The following is a 22,336-nucleotide window of genomic DNA, read 5'->3' as shown; positions in this document are numbered from 1 at the left end:
ATTACCGGCTAAGCTTCTTCCCTCATTGTTGTATCATCCTATTCAGGGAACCCATGGCCAGGATAGCTGCCGTCGTCCTCTTCTTCTTCATTGTCTTCCATCATAACCCCTCTTTCTCCGTGCTTGGTCCAAACATTATAGTGGGGCATGAAACCAGACTCAAACAGGTGGACGTGAATGGTTCTTGATGTAGAGTAATTGTGACCATTCTTACAGCCAGCACATGGACAAGGCATAAAACCATCTGCCCACTTGTTTGCCTCAGCCACAAGCAGAAAAGTATGCACGCCTTTAATGAACTCGGGAGTGCATCGGTCATCGTACATCCATTGCCGGCTCATCTTCAATAAACAACACCGAAAACACCAAATTCATACAATACATAAAGTTCATACAACACTTAAATGCAACAAACAAATAACTCTCTAGCTAAAGAATTTAAATGCAACAACAAATGCGATCAAGATCACAACTAAGGTAACAATTGATCCAACAGCATAATGATACCAAGCCTCACTATGAATGGCATATTTTCTAATCTTTCTAATCTTCAAGCGCATTTTCTCCATCTTAATCTTGTGATCATCGACGACATCGACAACATGCAACTCCAATTCCATCTTCTCCCCCTCAATTCTTTTCAATTTTTCTTTCAAATCCTCGTTTTCTCTTTCAACTAAATTTAACCTCTCGACAATAGGGTCGGTTGGAATTTCCGATTCAACTACCTCCTACATACAAATATCTATGTCAGCTTGATGGGCATAATTTGTCATAAACACGAAATGCAGCAAATAGTTTTGAAAGAGAATATACCACATCTGAACCATAACAAGGACGAGGGCCGACGGGGACGGATATCAAAACCATGGCACTATGTATAACAAACAACGTACGGGTAAGATAATTATATGAGTAACTATATATCCAAATCACACAAACATCAATTTTTTATATAAAATTTCATGAACAAGAGGCTCACCACAAGGTGGTGCCGGCGACGGGATGGTGCGGGCGATCGACAGTGGTTACGATGGAGATTTAGAAGGCACTAAGTAAACCACACCTATATATGCAAACTAAGTGTTATTTTGACCTCAATTTGCATATAAATCAAATACTACGACATATAATTCCTCCCAAATTACTAAAACGCACAATTAATCACTATATAAACCAATGCAAGAGCTAATCTAGCAATGAGAGATGAAAGGACAAAGTTGCTAACCTTTGTGATCATTTGAATGGATGGGGGCCTGCAAATCTTAACAAATTTGGGGAAAATTTTGTGATGAACTCGAGAGGAAGAAGGGAAGAACAGAGGAGAGGGAGAGGGGAAAGGGGGAAGAACAGAGTGCTGATGGACGAAGGGTTTATATAGGACGACCTTTAGTACCGGTTCATGGCACGAACCGGTACTAAAGGTGCTGGAGGGGCCCCACTCTGACAACATCCTACCACCACTCTCATTAGTACCGGTTCGTGGCACAAACCGGTGCTAAAGGTTCGCCACGAACCGGTACTAAAGATCTCCTCCCGCCTAGCCGTTGGAACCGGCACTAATGGACACATTAGTGCCAGTTCTGTTACAAACTAGGACTAATGTGTCTCACATTTGACCCTTTTTCTACTAGTGTACGTTGGTACCTGGACGATCCCTGCAAGACACGAAAGATCAGTTTGTCCATGCATGTGACCAGACTCCAGCAGACACGCCTGGATTGGCTATCATCTACATATCGTGCAGGTTGTGTTGTACATGGGTGTAGTTCTGGTGAGAAATATAGAAAAAGGTTTCTTGTCATCTCGCAAAATTAGGTGTCATGTGCTTCGGATCACTGCGAGGGTTAAACAGCGACAACTAAGTTGGGCAAGTCATTGGGGGCACATGCACGTAGACTACTCGCCTGCCATCTAGGTCAAGCCGGCTATGTTAATTAGGACATCTATCGACGGACCCCTTTTCTATGAGTTTATCTTTAATTTGAGCTTTGATCCTCATCTAGGTTGTCCGTCGGGATTCATCTTGTCTCCTTTGGGCAGTGAGGTTGTGATTTCTTGTCATGTGGCATTTTTCGTGTTATACGTTATAATCCGGTGCTTTAGATCAAAATGATGACAACTGCGCCTCCGGGGCACGTGCATGAAGACTTCTCGACAGTCATTGCCGAGGTCAAGCCGGCTCCGGTTGGTAGACAAAAGAAAACTAGTACTCCACTATATAGGTAGGAGCCTCCGCGCTTGCTTGCTAGTGTTGCTCTCTTCACACTCTCTCGTCCTCTCCAGATCCAAACACGACAGCGGTGGCCACACACACTCTCTCTCTACTCACCGCTGGTCACAGATCCAGCCGGATCCTCTCTGTCGGGGAAGGTGAGAAGGTGCAACGTTCACGTTGTCGTCCTCGACGACGGCTCTTACCCACTGCCGGCGCATCCCAATCAGCGTGCCTTGCCATTCTCTCCCAAGCATCGCTAGCGAGGGAGGGCCTCCCACCCCTTCTTCCTCGCTACCATAGTGTGGGCAAATCCGGCCTCCCGCCGCTCACCTAGCGACATCCCGGCGACCCTCATGTATAACTTCCTTCAAAACCGGCCTTGCTCTACTTCCCGAGCTCCTAACGTCGCTGCATTTGTATCTTTTACTATTTCTCAGCCCCCCTCGTGTAGATAGGATCGATCGGCTGTTCGAAAACCACCTATTTTTTTACCGTTAAGAGGTAAAACTAGTTCATGCACTTGAATCTAGTAGTACTTGGTTCAAACAAGGAAGAAAGGGGGTGGGGTGGGGGAAGATTTGTTACCTGAATCTAGGACTTGGTCGAAAGAGGAAATAATGGGGGCAAAAAGTAGCAGAGACTGGCTATCCAACTGGTCTATAGGTCTAATAGGGAAATAAAGGGAACGCAGTACAAACTCAATATAAACCCGGTCTATTGGTTGAAAAAGGAAAGAAAGTGGGGACTGGGGGACAAGTCAACAAAGTAAGTCCAGCACTAGATTTGCTAACCTCACACAGTATAAGGTGGATATATACCGAACAAAAATGGGACCAACCCAGATATCCTCTTCTGATGTTTGTTGCCCCGAGCCGCTCTTATGTAATGCCACTGGTAAAATGTAGCAGTTGCACTGTTAAAAGTAATGACACATTAAACCAATGTTCTTTTCAATGTAATGCCTCCAGTAATATGAATCAATGGCACTTTTTTTCATGTCCTGCTAAATTTCCCATTAAGATAAGTTGCTTCTTTTCGTTAGAGATGCAAATGTCCTGTTCTGCCTGCTCTCCCGTGTCCAAATACCGACTCTATAGCAGCTAATGTAATGTTGCAGGTAAAATGAAGCAATGGCACCATGAAAGTAATGTCGTATTTAACGGTTGTCATAGTTAATCCTAATGCCCACACTAATATCTAGCATTGTTGCTAGAAATTGCTATTGTGCTTGTACGATTGCCATTCAGATAAGGAACATGCTTTTTTTCATTTGATGCATGTTTCATCCTTTGTTAGTCACCCTCCTTTCCACCTTTTTTGTGCAAACAGAGATATACATTTCACGCTTGATCTTAGTTGAACTGCACAAATGATATCCAAATTATAGTTGAACATTCCAGGAGCTTCAGGACCAACCTTGATGTTGCTCAATTTTATTGCAACTAATGAAGACGAAGCTCTGTGGGTTTCGTTTTCTGATGGAAATGGAAGCGGGGCTGGAGCCCTTTTCTTGAAAAAAAGAAGAAGAAGCTGCTAGCGCATGGGACATTGCTTCATTTTAGGTGAACTGCACCAAAAGGTCCCATGAATTGAATCATGCATGTTGGTGACTGGTGTCATCCCTTCTATGATGGCGTTGACTGCAGATATGGTTCCCATCATGAGATATGTTCCTTTTTGGTCTGACCGTTTGCCAAAGATCCTACATGTTGATCCTGCTCTTGTGCTATTGTTTTGGCACTGCCATGATAAAGTAATGTTATTATTTTGCATCTTAATCTAGTGGCACTATTAATTTGAGGCAATGTTTTGGCACCGCTAGTGCCACTCTTTTTTAATATATCAAAACAGGGGGTTCCCTCTGATTTCATTAAAGAAACCCAACCATAGAGAACCATTATCCGACAACATCTCAGGGTAAACGGGCAGTTATGCAACTACTACTAGAATGGACTGAGTACTAGCAGGAGACAAGTTCGCCACATAAGCTAGGCAGGTAGGGGGACGCAGCACCAGCTCGACCAAGTTTGGATTACAACCCAAATGTTACCACAGAAACATCAGGGGGAAGATAGGGACTGAAAGAGCCAGCTTCAGCATCCCAGTCTAAGCACCCCCGGCCTTCATCCTTGTGACGCACAATACACCTCATTTGCCACCTGCTCGACCCTAGTGTCACTGATAAAATGAAGTAATAATATAGTTAAAATAGAGCGAGTGTCCTCTCTATCATTTCATTTCCAATGTAGATAAAGAAAGTGCTTCTCTTTGTTAATGTATGTTTCATCAACTAGTCCCATTGTTAATGTTTAAGCGTTTCTGCAAACTGGGGTGCTTAATTTTAGTCGATCTACACAAAAATAGAGATTTGAATGTGTCAAGGCCCCTCCTTGTACTACCAATGTACACTGATGTTCATCATTGGCAGAAGGTGTATCAAGGAGACTTTGGTTGATTTCTAGTATGATGTAATATTTTCTTCTGTTTATGAGTGTATGTTTCATCAACTAGTGCCACTATAATGTAATCATGCCTTTTCATTATCTGTGCAAACAGGGTTATTCAGCTGCATTTTGGTGGAACTGCACAAATGTATAGATGGAACTGGCATATATGCAGAGTGCGAGGTGCCAAGTAAAAATTACCGACACCAACCCTGCTCCATCTAAGCATTGGCATCTACCACCATCAGTGGGATGTGTGGCGCTCACTGTGGACGGATCTTTCTCGGCCGCAAATCCTCTAACCAAATACTAGTAGCTTAGACTTCAAAAAAATACTAGTAGCTTATATTGGCAGTTTTCTAGGGGTGTAATCTTTTCTGAAAGCAGCACCAATCTATTTTTCTTTATTTGTACACAGTGTCACAACTTTGACCCAAAGTTCCAGAGCTATTTTAGGGTGATTGGCGTAGTACTCGGAGACTGATTGTAAGCATGATTTTTATTAGTTGTCACACTCATTGTAAGCATGAGCAGATGGAAGATTAGGTTAGTGTGAAGCTTACCTTAAACCCTACCGACGCCGTTGAAACGTGGAGAGCGTCGAGGGAACCATGGAGAACGGCGGGAAGCGATGTAGCGCCATCCGGCCTCCTCTTGTGGTGCGAGAACGAATACTCTTGTGGCTCCGGCTGGCTCTGCACCCTCACGAACGGCACACCATACTCGATCAATTCGTTATCCTCTGGGTGCTCGACCTTCGACCTGTACGCCCACCACCTCCGCCTGACTTTCGCCTCGGGCGAATTTGTCTGCTCCATCGCCCAGAGGAGATACTCGATGAACTCGAAGGACTGTGGTGTGACTGCCAGAGAGGAGTACATCGCCGCCCTCGTCGCCGTCGTCTCGCTCTTTCGCATACATTGCCACATGGCCCTCACCGTCCTCGAAATCTCCCACTCATTGTCAAACCAAGTAAGGGTCTCCTTCAACCTGGCTAACTTTGCCTGGTTGCCGCCGACGATCTGCCCGATTCGCTGCTGCATCCCCTCCATAGATGTCCTTCTGAGTGGTCCGGTGCTAGCTTTGGAAGATGGGAGGAGAGATGGTGGTCTTGCAATAGAGAAGAGGGAGAGGCGAGACAGTGGTTTTGGAATGGAGATGATGGAGAGGAGAGGTTCCCCTGCCTTTCGGTCGCTGACAGGTGATTCTCAGATTAGAAACTGCAAGTTTCAGTTTCAGATAAGAAACTCCAAGTTCAGTTTCGGATAAGAAACTGCAACTTTCAGAGGCAGAGTATTTATATTAACACGACCTTTTCAAACAGTGTTAACATCATGCTGGAAGTTTTATTCATGGTCAAAACTGGAACTACCAGCCAGTTAACATCATGCTGATCAACATTCATGCATAGCACATCTTCATATGATGCACAGTTAAAAAGATATGCTATTTTCAAGATGCCCACACAATGTCGAGTGTGCGAAAAACAGAGAAAACGACGGATGAAGTTCTGGCAAGTGTTGGACGTGGTGTGCGTAGATGACAATTGGGACCCACATGTCAATAAAGGTAGAGGCAAAAAATTTGGAGATATTTTCTCAGCACAGGTGGAATCGAACCCGGGCGGAACAGCTGTCGGGTAGTGTCACTCGGCCACTAGGCTAGTTCAGTTGTTTCGTTACTAATAAGGCACTTCCTCAGGTGGTTGGATCTTCTCCTACGCCTTTGTGCACTTGCCGCGACGCTGCTATCTGCCGTTGCGAACATGCTGAACAAACGAGAGGAATCTGAAGAGTACTGTACGCGGAGAGGAGGACAGTCGGGACACACCAGGTCTATGGCCATACGCAAGCAAGTGCCTCATCGAAAAATACTTCCTCCTAATGCTATACTGACGTTGGGGCCCACGGGTTTGTCAACATAGTTACATTTTTTAGGTGCTTCAACGTAGTTACTATAGGAGATAAATTCACAACGGAGCCGGGAAGCTGGCAGGTATCATTTATTATCACTGGGGCAACAAGTATCAGCTAGCTTTTGGGCTGCCCCGTCTAGGCTTTATTTTTTAACATACACAGCCCACGACCTCGAATGGGAGGTCCATAGGTTTGTTTGTATTTTCTGGAGGGCCGTCATGTATCAAACGGCCTATGGACCTCCCATCCGAGGTTTTATTTTTCCTGAAACATCGGCAACCCAATTTATATATTTTTTTGGAAGAAAACGCAGAGGTCTGTTCTATTTTTCTATATAAGAATAGGAACGCCTGGTCCAACTTATGTTTCCCTTCTAACTATATTATATATATTTAAATTATTTTATATGTTATTATATATTATTGTCATCATATATTTAATAGATACTTACATATGTAAGAAAATAATATCCCACATCTTATAACTTATAAAAGTAATTTCTTAACAATAAAATTCTGGATTTTTTTTGGCAACGAAAATCCTGGTGATTGTGTACAAAAGCTTGGTAAGATTTAAGGACCAATCTAATAATAAATCACTTATTATATATATATATATATATGACAAAATGCTCAGCCCAAGTTTATTTTTTGATAACATTGTTGCGCCCACCCCAACGTTATAATTATAATAAGCCCATCAAAATCGTCTATTTCGAGAAAGTGCAAATGGCCTGTAAGTTTTTAGAAAAAACATAAATGGGCCGCATGGACGCTACATTATTTGTTCACCCAGCCCAACTAATGGACTGTAATTAAAAAAAGATCAAATGGACTGTAAATTCTACCCCGCAAAAAAGATTGTAAATTCTAAAAAATGGGTTGAATACGTGCCACATTTTTGGAGGCTGAAATATGGGCCAATAGGCCGAAGCCAATGCAAGTCGTTGTCAACTTAGTCAACAAATGATTCTGACATCGTTAGCCGTTGGATTTACATCCAATAACCGGCATCCATCTTCAATCTCTCGTCTTCTTCCTCCAGCGCCGTCGGGACCACCTGCTCCCGCCTCCACCCCTCCACACCTCCTATTCTTCTCCACCGACTGCCGAACCACACCGCACCAGAACTAGTTAACCCTCGTACACCTCTCCATCTGCGACTCTACTCCCGCGTCTTCCCATCTCCGGCTCGTTGCTGTCCGGCGCCTCGCCGCTGTCCACCACCTTGGATGTGCTCGGCGCGGAGTGGTCAACGAACGACACCATCGGAAGTAGACTATGCATGGAGAGGCTGACAGCTGGGTCCACGGCCGCACGCAAGGAAATGCATCCTTATTACGCGCAAAAGAATGATTCCTCCACCTGACAGCTGGGACCCACCGGAAGGGACTCTGTATTTCGCGAAAAATGTTCCCACCGCTGACAGGTCGGACCTACCAGCTATATCTTCGCACGCAAGGAAGTGCCTCGTTATTACGCACAAAAAATGAATACCCCCTGCTAGCAGGGACCCACAATAGTGGGAGGCTGACTTGTGGGCCTACTAAGTTGACGGGGATGGTGGGCTTTGTCAACTTAGTCAATATGAATGATTCTAGCTCAAGTGACCGTACGATGTCCATCCAACAGCCGTAGTTCTTCTTCAACCTCTGGTCTTCTTGCTCCAGCCTCCCAAAGCAGCGCCGGTCGTGCCTCGTGCTCCTGCCTCCCGTGGTCGGCTGCGATGCCGCGGAGGCCTCACGGCCCCCTACTACTCCCACCGCTGGTTAGGCCATCCCTCTACTCACCCACACCCCCTGTTATTCTGCGGTGATGGAAGCCTCACACCGCAGCGAACTAGCGAACCCTCATACTCCTCTATGCGTGGGCATCCACTGCCGCGTCTTCGTCGGCTCTGCGTCGTCCCCTTCCTAGGCCTCGCCATCGTCCACCGCCCTGGTGCTCTCGGCGTGACATGGTCAACGTTGTCAAGGAACGACTTCCATCGTAAGAGTACTGCACGTGGAGAGGCTGACAGCTGGGTCCACGGCAGCCGCAAGGAAGTGCCTCCTTATTACGCGGAAAATAATTATTCCTCCACCTGACGCAGGGACCCACTAGACGGGCCACCGTATTTGGCGAAAAAATGTTTCCCCTTGACTGCTGGGTCCCACCGGACGGGCCACCGTATTTCATGAAAAAAAACGTTCCCCCCGCTGGCAGCTCGGACCCACCGAAAGTGCCTCCTTATTACGCACAAAAAAATGAATACTCCCCCTGCTAGTTGGGACCCAGCTTGGTGGGTGCTTGACTTGTGGGCCTACTAAGTTTACGGGGACAGAGTGCTTTGTCAACTTGGTCAATATGAACGATTCTAGCTCCAGTGACCGTACGATGTCCATCCAACGGCCGTAGTGCTTCTTCAACCTCTGGTCTTCTTGCTCCAGCCGGTCAAAGCAGCGCCGGTCATGCCCCATGCTCCTGCCTCCCGTGGCCGGCTGTGCTGCCGCGGACGCCTCACTGCCCCTACTATTCCCACCGCTAGCCAGGCCCTGCGGCGACGGCAGCCTCACACCGTAGCCAAACCAGTGAACCCTCGTACTCCTCTCCGCGCAGGCTTCCTCTACCGCGTCTTCCCCGGCTCTACGTCGTCCCCTTCTTAGGCCTCGCCGTCATCCACCGCCCTGGTGCTCTCGGCACAGCATGGTCAAGGAACGGCTTCCATCGGACCTGGGCTATACGTGGAGAGGCTGACAGCTGGGTCCACGGCCGCAGCAAGGAAGTGCCTCCTTATTACGCGCAAAATAATTATTCCTCCACCTGATAGCAGTGACCACTGGACGGGCCATCGTATTTCGCGAAAAAAATGTTTCCCCCTGACTGCTGGGACACACTAGCTACATCTTCGCACGCAAGGAAGTGCCTGTCAGTCGGGACCCACCTGGTCGAAGCGTACGTAGCATTGTCATTCTGGTCGCGAACGTGTACGTACGTACTGGTCGATGTAGAGGCGTGCACGTGTCGTAGCAGAGGCGCGCACGTAGCATGTACACGTACGTACAATGGCGAGGGTGCAAGAAAGTAAATACGGCCACGTACGTACATACGGTCGGGGTCTCGAACGCCTACTCGCGTGTACGTACGGCCAGGGCTCGTGTACATGGCTGGGTCGGAACGGAGAAACAACGTCGTCGTCGTGTTCATGGGGAGCCAACCGGTTGGGTCGGAACGGAATGCGTCATCGTGTTCATCGGGAGGGCTTGGACGGAATAGCCGATGGAAACGAGGCCTGGCGTACCGCAGAATGGAGGAAACAGCCATGTGTTCGACCGGCCACGCTCGAAATGGGATCCTGTTCATCGGGAGGGGTCTGGCGTACCACAAAACGGAGGAAACGAACCTCCTACGGTCGAAACGGGGGTCCTGTTGATCGGGAGGGGTGTGGCGTACCGCAAAACGGAGGAAATGGACTTGTGTTTGAGCGCTACGGTCGAAACAGGGGTCCTGTTCATCGGAAGGGGTGTGGCGTACCGCAAAACAGGACTCCACGGGATATTGTTCATCTCCACCATCGACCCCCTCCAGCCTCCATAGGCTATTGTTCATCCACCGTCGACCTCCTCCGGTCTCCACCTGCGACTGTTCATCCACGGGCTCCTGTTCATCCAGCCTCCACCGCGCGCTACTCCACCGGCTACTGTTCATCCAGCCCTCTCCATGGGCTCCTATTCAACCACCCCTCCACGGGCTACTATTCATCCAGCCCTCCACCATCTAATGTTCATCCTGCCCTCCGCGGGGTGGTCCTGTTCATCCAGCCCTCCATGAGGTCCTGTTCATCCAGCCCCAACCGGCTCGATAGATTGGGGTCTTGTTCATCCAGAGGCAACACCGCGGGGTCTTGTTCATCCACCCCCATCGGGAACTATTCATCCAACCCCCCCAGCAACACTCACTGTTCATCTAGAGGCAGCATCGATCGGGTTCAGTTAGCAGTAGTAGCGAAGGAACCGCTCGATCGGGTTCAGTTAATAGCCATCGATCGATCGCTCGGGTTCAGTAACGCGTAGCCTACAGTGCAATCGCTCGGGTTCAGTTAGAGCCCAACACCTCGCTCGGGTATAGTTAGAGCCCAATGGCTCGCACCCACGCGCGTGCGTGTACGAGAGAAACGCGCATCGCTCGGCCCCGACCACCCACCGTAACCGGGAACACCCCGATATTTTCGTCGCCCTCGCTTCTACCACGATTTTTTCCGTCATGGACGGCCCAAAGAATGTCATGCAGCTGCCTCTTCGGCCCGCCCAGGACGAAAAGCCCATTTTCTGTCATGATTTTTTGTCATAGAAGTAGGACCCCACCACATCTAGGATGATACCGTGTTTTGTCATAATTATTGTCATAGAAGTGTCATAAGTATGATAGAAAAAATTCGTTCTGCCCAAAATGTCACGGATGTGTCTTTTTTTGTAGTGTGGCTTGGCGGCGAGAGATTTGAGCAATCTGGTCGCGGAAGGAGATGGTGGAGAAGGGAGATTTTGCAGGGCTGGAATTGGGGCCACCAGATATTTCAATCCGAAACATAGAAATGCGAACTTATTTTGTCGTCGTTCTTTTTTGGGGGGGAGGGTGAGGGAGTCCTGGATTAGGGGGTCTCCGGATAGCCGGACTATCTCCATTGGCCGGACTGTTAGACTATGAAGATACAAGATTGAAGACTTCGTCTCGTGTCCGGATGGGACTCTGCTTGGCGTGGAAGGCAAGCTAGGCAATACGTATATGGATATCTCCTCCTTTGTAACCGACCTTGTGTAACCCTAACCCTCTCCGGTGCCTATATAAACCGAAGGGTTTTAGTCCATAGGACATCAATCACAACATACAATCATACTATAGGCTAGCTTCTAGGGTTTAGCCTCTCTGATCTCGTGGTAGATCTATTCTTGTAACACCCATATCATTAATATTAATCAAGCAGGACGTAGGGTTTTACCTCCATCAAGAGGGCCCGAACCTGGGTAAAACTTCGTGTCCCCTGCCTCCTGTTACCATCCGGCCTAGACGCACAGTTCGGGACCCCCTACCCGAGATCCGCCAGTTTTGACACCGACATTGGTGCTTTCAATGAGAGTTCCTCTGTGCCGTCGCCACCAGGAAGGATGTCTCATCCCGTCTTCAAAGACGGCACTATCGCTGAGGGAGCTTTGGCTATCGGCCAAACTCTCCGACTAGGTGGTTTTCTTATGACCGCCCGTTTGGCCGCTGCACCGACGATGACTTCTCGGGTCATAGAAAGCAATCTTCACGTCAACTTGGAACTCGCCGAGCAGTTAGATCCAATGGAGCTCTCTTCCCTGAACGAGCTCTTGGATCGCATCGCCGCCCTGGGAGTCGCTACAGACTACGATCAGATTGGGCCTAAACCTGATCTGAGAGAGATCAACTCTCCCCAGGTCACCCATCATGTTGCAGTGGTGGGGAACAATGCATCAACCCTTCATCTATCTTAAGGACTAGCTATGTCCGGATTCCCGATCCCTCCAACCCGAATACCCGCGATGGGGAGGACGTCACTCAAGGCCTGAACCTAGAATCAGGCAGCGGGCTAGATTCATCGGAAAACATCCAAGACTCCAAACCTTCGAGTTCGGAAACTCCTTGGCCCCTGAGTCTCAGATTGGGTAAGGATTCGGGTTCAATTCCACCCACCCACCCAAACATACGCGATCTATCCCAAATTAGGCAAGAGCCTGAAGAAACAGTACACCATTACTGGGCCAGATTCCTCCTAATCATGAACATGATAAAGGACTGCCGCGAGGAAGACGCAATTTCATTCTTCTGCAATAATTGCACGGACAAGGGAATCCTCAACGCCATAAGTCATCGCGAAATTACACGCTTTGTCGACTTGGTGTCCATAGTATGAAAGTACTGTGCGATGGAAAGCGCCTGGAAAACCGAAATAAAATTTTGGGATAATCCGGCCCTGAATACAAACCCAGTCCAAAATAAAAGGGTGCATTATCACAATTCACCTGGGTTAACTACCAAAAAGCAAAAGCCCTCTACGGGGCAAGGAACCGTACTGGAGGGATGGCTCAACGGACCCTGCAAAATTCATAGTACAGCGGATGCAATACCAACGCACAACCTTAGAGCATGTTGGATACTCCGGCAGGTGGCCAAAAGTGGTGAGGAACTACTCCTCCCAAAAACCACAGAGCACCATCCCGTGGACAACAATGCGGTGTTAACGGTCTTTGAGACCTTCGCGTCAAATAATAGACGCAAGCGAACACTCCGCAGCATAGCCGAAATCTGCCACGTAGCAAAAATAAATCCATGGAGTGACACGGCTATTACTTTCACCGCCAGTGACGAACCCAAATTCCGAACAGCCCGAGAACCAGCCGCACTGGTCCTCAGTCCAATCGTTGATGGCTTTCGACTCACCAAGGTACTCATGGATGGCGGCAGCGGATTAAACCTCATCTATGAGGAAACTCTTCAAAAGATGGAAATAGACTCGAGCCGCATTGAGCAAAGCAGCACAACCTTTAGAGGAATCATCCCCAGTCGGGAAGCACGTTGTGCTGGAAAAATCACACTAGACGTGGTATTCGACACGCCAGATAATTACAGGTCCGAAGAAATTACATTCCAAGTGGCCCCGTTCAGCAGCGGATACCACGCTCTATTACGGCGGGAGGCGTTTACAATCTTCCAAGCCATACCCCATTACGGGTACATAAAGCTCAAAATGCCCGGGCCCAACGGAATCATCACTCTTGTTAGTGATCCGGACATAGCACTCCGTGCCGAAAATAAGACAGCTGCACTGGCCCTTGAGGCACTATCCGAGGCCCTAACGGCCGAAGAACTAACTGCGCTGCGCTCCATGGTGAACAGGGACGACGTGATACTCGATAAAAGATCCAAGTCCACCTTCTTTAAGCCGGCAGATGAAATAGTCAAATTCCAAGTCCATCCAATGGACCCTACAAAAACAGCTTCCATCGGGGCACAATTAAACCCTGATGTCGACACCGCACTGCGAGAGTTCCTACGCGAGAACTGGGACATTTTTGCCTGGCACCCTTTAGACATGCCAGGAATCCCACGCAGGCTGGCCGAACACAGCCTAAATATCCTAAAAGGATTCAAGCCAGTCAAGCAGGCTCTTCGACGTTTCTCCAAGCCTAAAAGACAAGCCATGGGAGAGGAACTGGCCAAGCTATTGGAGGCCGGATTCATCAGAGACATAAAACATCCAGACTGGCTAGCAAACCTGGTGGCGGTACCAAAGAAGGACAAATCCTGGCGCTTTTGCGTCGATTTTAAGGACCTTAACAAGGCCTGCCCAAAGGATCCCTTCCCCCTCCCCCGCATCCATCAAATCATCGATGCTACCGCAGGACACGATTCACTGTGTTTCCTCGACGCATACTCCGGCTACCATCAAATCAAAATGGCAGAGCCAGACCAAGCCGCAACGGCATTCATCACACCATACATCCCATTCTGCTTCAACACAATGCCCTTCGGGCTAAAAAACGTCGGCGCAACATATCAGCGCATGATTCAGATATGGCTGGCAAACCAGATCGGCAAAACAGTGGAGGCATACGTGGATGACGTGGTCGTTAAAACCAAGCATGTCGAAACTCTAGTAGACGACTTGAGGGTCACATTCGACAACCTCCGAACATATGACATCAAGCTCAATCCGGAAAAATGCGTTTTCGGCATACCAGCCGGAAAGCTCCTGGGATTCATCGTCTCCAGTAGAGGCATCGAAGCTAATCCGGCCAAAATCCGAGCGTTGTCACAGTTGGCTACCCCAACAGACCTCAAACAAATACAAAAATTGACTGGATGCGTGGCGGCTCTAAGCCGCTTTATCTCCCGCTTGGGAGAAAAGGCATTACCCCTTTATCGCCTTCTCCGGCGCACCGAACACTTCGAGTGGACGGACGCCGCCACGGCCGGACTCAACGAAATAAAAGCCATATTCGCAACAAACCCAGTCCTGGCCGCGCCAAACATTGGCGAACCAATGCTATTATACATTGCGGCAACTCATCAAGTAGTAAGCGCAGTGCTCGTCATCGAGCGAGAAATGGACGGACACAAAATCCCCCTTCAAAAGCCGGTTTACTATGTGTCCACCGTCCTTACTCCATGCAAATCACGGTACCCGCATTATCAAAAGATAGCGTATGCAGTATTTATGGCATCCCGGAAGCTGCGACACTACTTTCAAGAGTGTTCGATAACGGTAGCCTCGGAAGTACCACTTAACGATATTATAAACAACCGCGACGCGACGGGCCGGATTGCCAAATGGGCCATTGAGCTCCTTCTGTTCGAAATAACTTACAAACCACGGTGAGCTATTAAGTCGCAAGTTTTGGCTGACTTCGTCGCTGAATGGACGAAAGTCGAACTCCCTAAAGAGTACGACACATATTCAAACTGGATCATGCACTTCGACGACTCCAAAATTTTGGCCGGTCTGGGGGCTGGCGTCGTTTTGACGTCCCCAATAGGAGATACCGTTCAATACGTATTACAGATAATGTATATGGACTCCAACAACGCAGCCGAATATGAGGCCCTTCTACATGGTCTCCGGATGGCAGTATCCATGGGTATTCAACGCCTAGAGGTGTGCGGAGAATCGAACCTCGCGATATCCCAAATAAAAGGAGACTTCGACGCCAAGGATCCGAAAATGGCAGCTTATCGCAATGCCATCCTAAAAATGTCAGCTCGGTACAAGGGGCTCGAATTTCACCATGTGGCTCGGGAAAACAATCAGGTGGCGGATATCCTCGCCCGCATCGGCGCAAAACATGACGCGGTACCTCCCAATATATTTCTGGAATGGCTCTTCAAGCCATCCGTAGCATGGTAAGGGGACACCACTAACAACAGTCTGGACCCGGCCAAAATACCCGAAACCGAACTCTCTGACACAATCGGAGGCTCCGCCACCGAAATAACACAATCAGCCCAGGAAATAATGGCCATTGTTGCCCCATGGACAGAACCATTCCTGGCCAACTTAACTAGACAGGAACTCTCGGAGGACCAAAATGAGGCAGGCTGCATAGTGCGGCGATCCAAGGCCTACAGGGTCCATGAGGGAGAATTGTACAAAAAAAGCGCTACCGGAGTCCTTCAACGGTGCATCTCCGAAGTGGAAGGGCGGAACCTTTTGGCAGAAATTCATGCTGGACTCGGCGGTCATCACGCTGCAACCCGGGCTCTTGTAAGCAAGGCCTTCCGTACAGGATTCTATTGGCCAACGGCCCGGGCAGACGCACAGGACTTGGTCCAACGTTGCGCCGGTTGCCAGCTCTTTGCAAATCAAAGCCACATGCCACCCACCGCCCTCCGAACAATCCCCATTACATGGCCCTTCGCGGTCTGGGGGCTTGACATGGTTGGACCCCTTAAAGGGGGAACCCACAAGAAAAAATGCTTATTGGTCATGGTGGATAAATTCACCAAATGGATAGAGGCCAAACCGGTTAAAACAGCCAAATCCGGACCGGTGATAGATTTCATATCCGGGGTTGTACACCGTTACGGCGTCCCCCACAGCATCATCATTGATAATGGCACGAACTTCACGGCTGACGAGGTAAAACTCTGGTGCAGCAAAATGGGCATCAAGTTCGATTATGCTTTAGTCTATCACCGACAAACCAACAGTCAAGTCGAACGAGCAAATGGTCTTATAATGAGCGACATTAAACCCAGATTAGTGCGCTCCTTAACAGAGTCTGACACGCACTGGGTAGAGGAGCTCGACTCCGTACTCTGGGGGCTGCGGACCACGCCGAATCGTAGTACCGGATACACACCCGTTTTTTATGGTGTACGGCGCAGAGGCAGTTCTACCCTGTGACATAATTCATGACTCACCTCGAGTGCGCATGTACGAAGAAAGAGAAGCCGAGCTCGATCGGCAGGACAGTCTGGACACCTTGGAGGAAGAGGGCGACATAGCCAAAGCCCGTTCCGCATTTTACCAGCAACAGGCTCGCAGATACCAAAGCAGAGAAGTACGGGCCAAAACTTATAACGTTGGCGAACTAGTTCTCCGGCTGCCGGATAAGAAAAAGAGTAAGCTAGAGCCCAGATGGGAAGGTCCCTTCATCATCGACCAAGTTCTGACCGGCGGAGCGTACCGACTGCGGGATGCATCGACTAGTCGACTCGAGCCGAACCCATGGAACGCAGCCAGGCTCCGAAGATTCTACACCTAGCACCGGACTTTATGTTAGTCCTCTCCCTTTGTCCATTTTCTGCATATGCGTCACCTGTCTTGTTTCCCTTTCTTTCTTTTATTTCTCTAGGCCTCCAAGGGTCACCTTGTGCCTCACTTGTACATTATAGATATGCTAGCCGCACTCTATACACATGGGGGCTTCTTTCACAGAAGCTTAAATTATTTACCTGGGCATCACGCCCAACACATGCGTTATACTTCTGCATGTACCTTTTTTCACCATTATATGCATCGATATGACTTAAGTTTTGGCCAAGCTGGGTTGCCTGGCTCTTGTATTTATGCCCTACGTTCCCGTTAATTCGACTAGGGCATAAGGGGAGTGAGGGAGTCCTGGATTAGGGGGTGTTCGGATAGCAGGACTATACCTTCAGCCGGACTCCTGGACTATGAAGATACAAGATTGAAGACTTCGTCCCGTGTCCGGAAGGGACTTTCCTTGGCATGGAAGGCAAGCTTGGCGATACGAATATGTAGATCTCCTACCATTGTAACCGACTTTGTGTAACCCTAACCCTCTCTGGTGTCTATATAAACCGGAGGGTTTTAGTCCGTAGGACAACATACATCACAACAATCATACCATAGGCTAGCTTCTAGGGTTTAGCCTCTTCGATCTCGTGGTAGATCTACTCTTGTACTACCCATATCATCAATATTAATCAAGCAGGACGTAGGGTTTTACCTCCATCAAGAGGGCCCGAACCTGGGTAAAACTTCGTGTCCCTTGCCTCCTGTTACCATCCGGCCTAGACGCACAGTTCGGGACCCCCTACCCGAGATCCGCCGGTTTTGACACCGACATTGGTGCTTTCATTGAGAGTTCCTTTGTGTCATCGCCATCAGGCTCGATGGCTCCTACGATCATCAATAGCGATGCAGTCCAAGGTGAGACCTTCCTCCCCGGACAGATCTTCGTCTTCGGCGGCTTCGCACTGCGGGCCAATTCACTTGGCCATCTGGAGCAGATCGAAAGCTACGCCCCTGGCCGTCAGGTCAGATTTGGAAGTTTAAACTACACGGCTGACATCCGCGGGGACTTGATCTTCGACGGATTCGAGCCACTTCCGAGCGCGCCGCACTGTCCCGATGAGCATGATCTAGCTCTGCCGCCGAACAGTGCCCTGATGGCCGCACCCGCATCAGCTCCGACCCTTAATTTGGAGCCAACTGCGCCGATCGAGGATGGGCGGTTGGATGCCACCTTGGGGGCTGTGATCCCAACGGCGATTGAGCCGAACACCAGCCCCACACTCTGCGAGACTCGTGACTCCAAGGAGCCGGACTCCTCTGCGGACTCCGAACCCTCCGTGCCCCTGCCGATCAAATCCGATTGGGCGCCAATTATGGAGTTTACTGCCGCGGACATCTTTCAGCACTTGCCTTTCGGCGATATTCTGAAGACATTGAAATCTCTCTCTTTATCAGGAGAGCCCTGGCCGGACTACGGTCAGCAAGGTTGGGATTCGGACGATGAAGAAATTCAAAGCCCACCCACCACCCACTTTGTAGCCACTGTCGACAATTTAACTGACATGCTTGACTTCGATTCCGAAGACATCGACGGTATGGACGCCGATGAAGGAGACGATGAAGAACCAGCGCCTATTGGGCCCTGGAATGCCACCTTGTCATATGACGTATACATGGTGGACCACCAAAAGATGATGACGAGGAGCGGAAGGATGCACCGAAGGCTTGTTCCCTCAAAAAGCAGCCAAAGCAGCGTCGCAAGCGCCGCCCCAAATCCCGCCTCGATAGAAATAGCGATCACACAGACCCAGCGCTAGAGCTGGGCGAACTGCTGCCGGACAACGGCAATCCGGATAATCAAACCGAACAAACAAATCCTATCAAGGATAATGGTCCGGACGACATAACGCCGGACAGGCACCCGGAGCAGCAGACTGCCCGTAAAAGGCTTGTTGCCACCGCGGGGAGTCTGAAAAAGCAGAAGCAAAGGCTCAAGGCCGCACAAGACACACTCCAAATTAGATGGAGTAAAATACTCAACACAGCAGCAAGGTACGGCGACAATCGCCCCTCCAAGTGCTACCCAAAGCGGAAGCTGCTACCCGAATTTGATGAGGAGGCCTCAGACCCCCCACAACCAAATATCAAAGCAGCCACCTGGTCGGATAGACGACCCCTCTACCAACACAGAGCGGCATACAACGCCGCTCACCATACAACACGCAACCAATGCGAGGGCTCTCACCCAAAGGACAGTGCAACAAGATCCATCTATGGACCACGCAAGCGCGCCCTAGCATACAATGCAACACAACAAACATCCGAACAACGCGGTACACCCAGCTACAGGGGTGCCGTACACCCCCTATGTTTCACCGATGAGGTGCTGGACCACGAATTTCCAGAGGGATTCAAGCCCATAAACATAGAGGCATACGACAGAACAACAGACCCTGGGGTCTGGATTGAGGACTACATCCTTCATATCTATATGGCTCGAGGAGATGATCTCCACGCCATCAAGTACCTACCCCTCAAGCTCAAAGGGCCAGCTCGTCACTGGCTCAAAGGCCTCCCCGAAAGCTCCATTGGAAGTTGGGAAGAGCTCGAAGACGCCTTTCAGGCAAATTTTCAAGGGACTTATGTCCAACCTCCGGATGCGGACGATTTGAGTCATATAACTCAACAGCCCGGAGAGTCAGCCCGAAAGCTTTGGAACAGGTTTCTTACTAAAAAGAACCAGATTGTCGATTGTCCGGATGCCGAAGCCTTAGCAGCTTTCAAACATAGCGTCCGTGACGAATGGCTCGCAAGACACCTCGACCAAAATAAGCCGAGAACGATGGCCGCATTAACAAACCTCATGACTCGCTTTTGCGCGGGTGAGGACAGCTGGCTAGCCAGATGCAGCACCAGCGACCCTAGTACATCTGCAGTTAGAGATGGAAACGGGAAATCATGGCGCAACAGCAATAACAAACATTGGAATAAAGAAGACAGCACGAAGGGCACGGCAGTAAATGCCGGATTCAAAAGCTCTCGGCCAGGTCAAAAGCCGCCCCCTAAAGGCACCAAGGATGAATTGTCCAGCCTCAACAAAATTCTGGACCAAGTATGTCAGATTCATAGTACCCCTGGTAAACCTGCTAATCATACCCATAGAGAATGTTGGGTCTTCAAGCAGTCCGGCAAGCTCAACGCCGTACACAAGGGGGAGGATACACCAAGTGAAGACGAGGACGAGCCCCCCAAGCAAGACACGGGGGAACAAAAGCAATTTCCACCAGAAGTCAAAACAGTAAACGTGTTACACGTAATCAAGGGAAAAAACAACTGGCACTCCCAGGAAAGATACCCAAGTGCCTGTCACCACGAAGTCCTGCCACTGGTCATCTCAACCGATCACTTTTGACCATCGCGATTACTTAGCAAGTATCTGACATGCAGGATGGGCTGCCCTGGTATTAGACCCAGTAATTGGCGGATATCACTTCACAAGAGTCTTGATGGACGGCGGCAGTAGCCTAAACCTAATATATCAGGATACAATCCGCGGGATGGGGTTAGACCCAACACAAATTTGCCATAGCAATACTACCTTTAAAGGAGTAACACCAGGCCCAGGGGCTCGTTGTACGGGCTCCCTCCTACTACAAGTTATATTCGGCTCCCCCGATAACTTCCGTTGCGAGCATTTAACTTTCCACATCGCTCCGTTTCAAAGTGGCTATCAAGCACTGCTCGGACGCGAAGCTTTCGCTCGCTTTAATGCAATACCACACTACGCCTTCCTCACACTCAAGATGCCCGGTCCACGTGGCATCATTGCAGTGCACGGAAATATCAAGTGATCTTTGCGTGCCGAAGAGAGTGAGGCTGCCTTGGCCGCCGCACACTAAAGGCGCCCGAACAAGCGAAAGCATCCAATAGGTCGTCAAGACCTCAGATACAACTAATCAAGTCCGGCGCCGCTATTTATACGAAATAAGTGGTCACACCCCTATTTGTCAATACAAGGGGCTCAACGCGCGCAGACAAGTGGCAATTTCTTATCATCTTGAATTATACATGGTTTCTTTAAAAACTATCTTTTTGCACGACAACTTTTTCACTTAACTTCCTCTCTTTTACAGACGATCATCGTGCTACACCCGTCCAGGATACGGCACAACGGAGACACAGACGCAGACGTGCAGCAGGGACCCGCTCAAAGGATTCTTTTTAGATTAAGACCCTGCGTAAACCTTTTTACTGTCTCTTGTTGATACATATCCACCGCTGAGAAGGATGCTGACGTCTTGGCATGTGGCCATGCCAGAACAATGCGCGTACCTGGACACAAGGGGCTTCTTACAAAGGCCATTATTTAGGCCCGGTTTATACCACAAAGACCGAACACCTTAGGGAGTGTTCCGCGTCGCGAGTTTGGCCCTATATGCATCAGCTCCGAATCATTGTCTTTGGTCAAATGTTGGGTTTGCCCGGCTTCTGTGTTTTGGTGCCTTTCGTTTCGCTTTACCGGCTAAGGTAGCACCAGGAGAACTACTGCTATTGTGCCCTGGTTCATCCGGACGAGCCCCTCAGTAGAGAAAGCCAAAAACTGACTGTCATGATATAGCGTGAGACTGGTCAACCACTCGATGACCTGTGGGAATGTTAGAATTCCTCCGCCTTAACGAAGGGCCGTTTTCCGGCCAGGCATGTATGCACCCTGAGATCAGGAGAGTGCGGAGCCACCAGGGGCTATCTAGTAGCCCCACTGTCAAACTCCTATGGCTAAGTGAAAGTGCTAAAGCATTATAGTCCGGTTGCCTTGCTCGCTCCGCTATCACCTCCTTAATAGGACCAAGACGTTGGGTTAAGTGTGAATGCATGTTTTTGCGAGCACCTCCGCATTATATGCATGAGGGTTGAAGCCGACGGCTGCAATCTTTCAAGTTATACACGTGTATACATAAACGGCCGCCCAGGAGGCATCATATTACTTTCAGGCAAAAGTATAAAAATAGCCTTATAAAAATTTATAAAAGCATTTCACTTACAATGAGATTACATATCACTCAAACATAATATTTTTTGAGCACCGGGTCTCTATCAAACGAGCACCCTCAAGAACTTCTTCAAAGTAGTGCTCAGCAGCCCTTCGACCTATGGCCGAATCCCTCGCTGCAACAGTGGTAGCATCCATCTCCGCCCAGTATGCTTTAACACAGGCAAAGGCCATCCGTGCGCCTTCTATGCACGCCGACCTCTTCAGCGCATTTATGCGCGGCACCATGTCAAGGAACTGCTGCACCAAACTGAAATAGCTATTTGGTTTTGACCTTTTCGGCCACAGCTGGTCCACAACAGACCTCATGGAAAGTCCGGACAACCTATTTAGTTCGGCCCATTCGGCTAATTGGTCAGTCAATGAAAGCGTACGCTCGGGAGAATGGAATTATCTCCAAAATAGCTGGTCTACTTCATAGTCCGTCTGACCCTGGAAATACTTGGCCGCA

Source organism: Triticum dicoccoides, chromosome 3A, assembly GCF_002162155.2.
Source record: "Triticum dicoccoides isolate Atlit2015 ecotype Zavitan chromosome 3A, WEW_v2.0, whole genome shotgun sequence".
NCBI lineage: Eukaryota > Viridiplantae > Streptophyta > Magnoliopsida > Poales > Poaceae > Triticum > Triticum dicoccoides.
Note: the sequence above shows the minus strand (reverse complement) of the source record.